Source organism: Nomia melanderi, unplaced genomic scaffold (assembly GCF_051020985.1).
Source record: "Nomia melanderi isolate GNS246 unplaced genomic scaffold, iyNomMela1 scaffold0066, whole genome shotgun sequence".
Classification (NCBI taxonomy): Eukaryota; Metazoa; Arthropoda; class Insecta; order Hymenoptera; family Halictidae; genus Nomia; species Nomia melanderi.
The window spans coordinates 134,259-135,000 of NW_027475181.1; the positions used below are offsets into that span (position 1 = coordinate 134,259).

Below are 742 nucleotides of genomic sequence, written 5' to 3' on the forward strand. Positions count from 1 at the left end.
TACCCTGAACGGTGGATCACTTGGCTCGTGGGTCGATGAAGAACGCAGCTAATTGCGCGTCAACGTGTGAACTGCAGGACACATGAACATCGACATTTCGAACGCACATTGCGGTCCACGGATACAATTCCTGGACCACGCCTGGCTGAGGGTCGTTTACGTACCATACACTGCTTGCGTAGCTCTGTCAAATCCCCGCCGTCGTTCACCTCTTCGGATCGAACGTTTTTTTACCGAAGGGCGCAAAGAACGTCTCTGAGTCGGGTTAAGAGAAGGATGCTACGTACGAGCGAACGATGGGTGTCTCGTCGGCGTTTGTCGCGGACACGCGAAAATTCTGTGAATTTCACGGACAGTGTACGTTCTAGTTGTTGCAAAACGATCGGAATCGTTTGTATGGACTCGCGTGAGTGTTCGCGGCGTCGTGCGTCGTTCAATTACGACCGCCCGCGGATACCGCTCCACTGCGATATGGATCTGAGCGACAACTTTTTCGGCTGTTCGTGAGATGAACGGTTTCGTGTGTTTAGAAAAATTTTTTTTCCCGCGCTCCCGACGTCACCTGAAATGATGCGTCAGAGGTGAAAGAAAATATTAAGAAGTCGAGAGAGAGAGACTACACACGTTTTATTCATATTTTGTATACCGTGCGTGAGACGGATGTGCACGACACGTCGTATGTCGGTATATTACCGACTGGCCCCAGGGAGATTGTTTTCTTCCTCTCTTACGAATGAGATGT

At 50.1% G+C, this 742-nt stretch overlaps 1 non-coding gene across 1 annotated transcript; it reads left to right on the forward strand.

The window, feature by feature from the left end:
- On the forward strand, positions 1–155 carry LOC143175381 (5.8S ribosomal RNA). The gene has a single exon (XR_013000183.1). It is a non-coding gene; the product is annotated as a 5.8S ribosomal RNA (ribosomal RNA).
- The last annotated feature ends 587 nt before the right edge of the window (positions 156–742 follow it).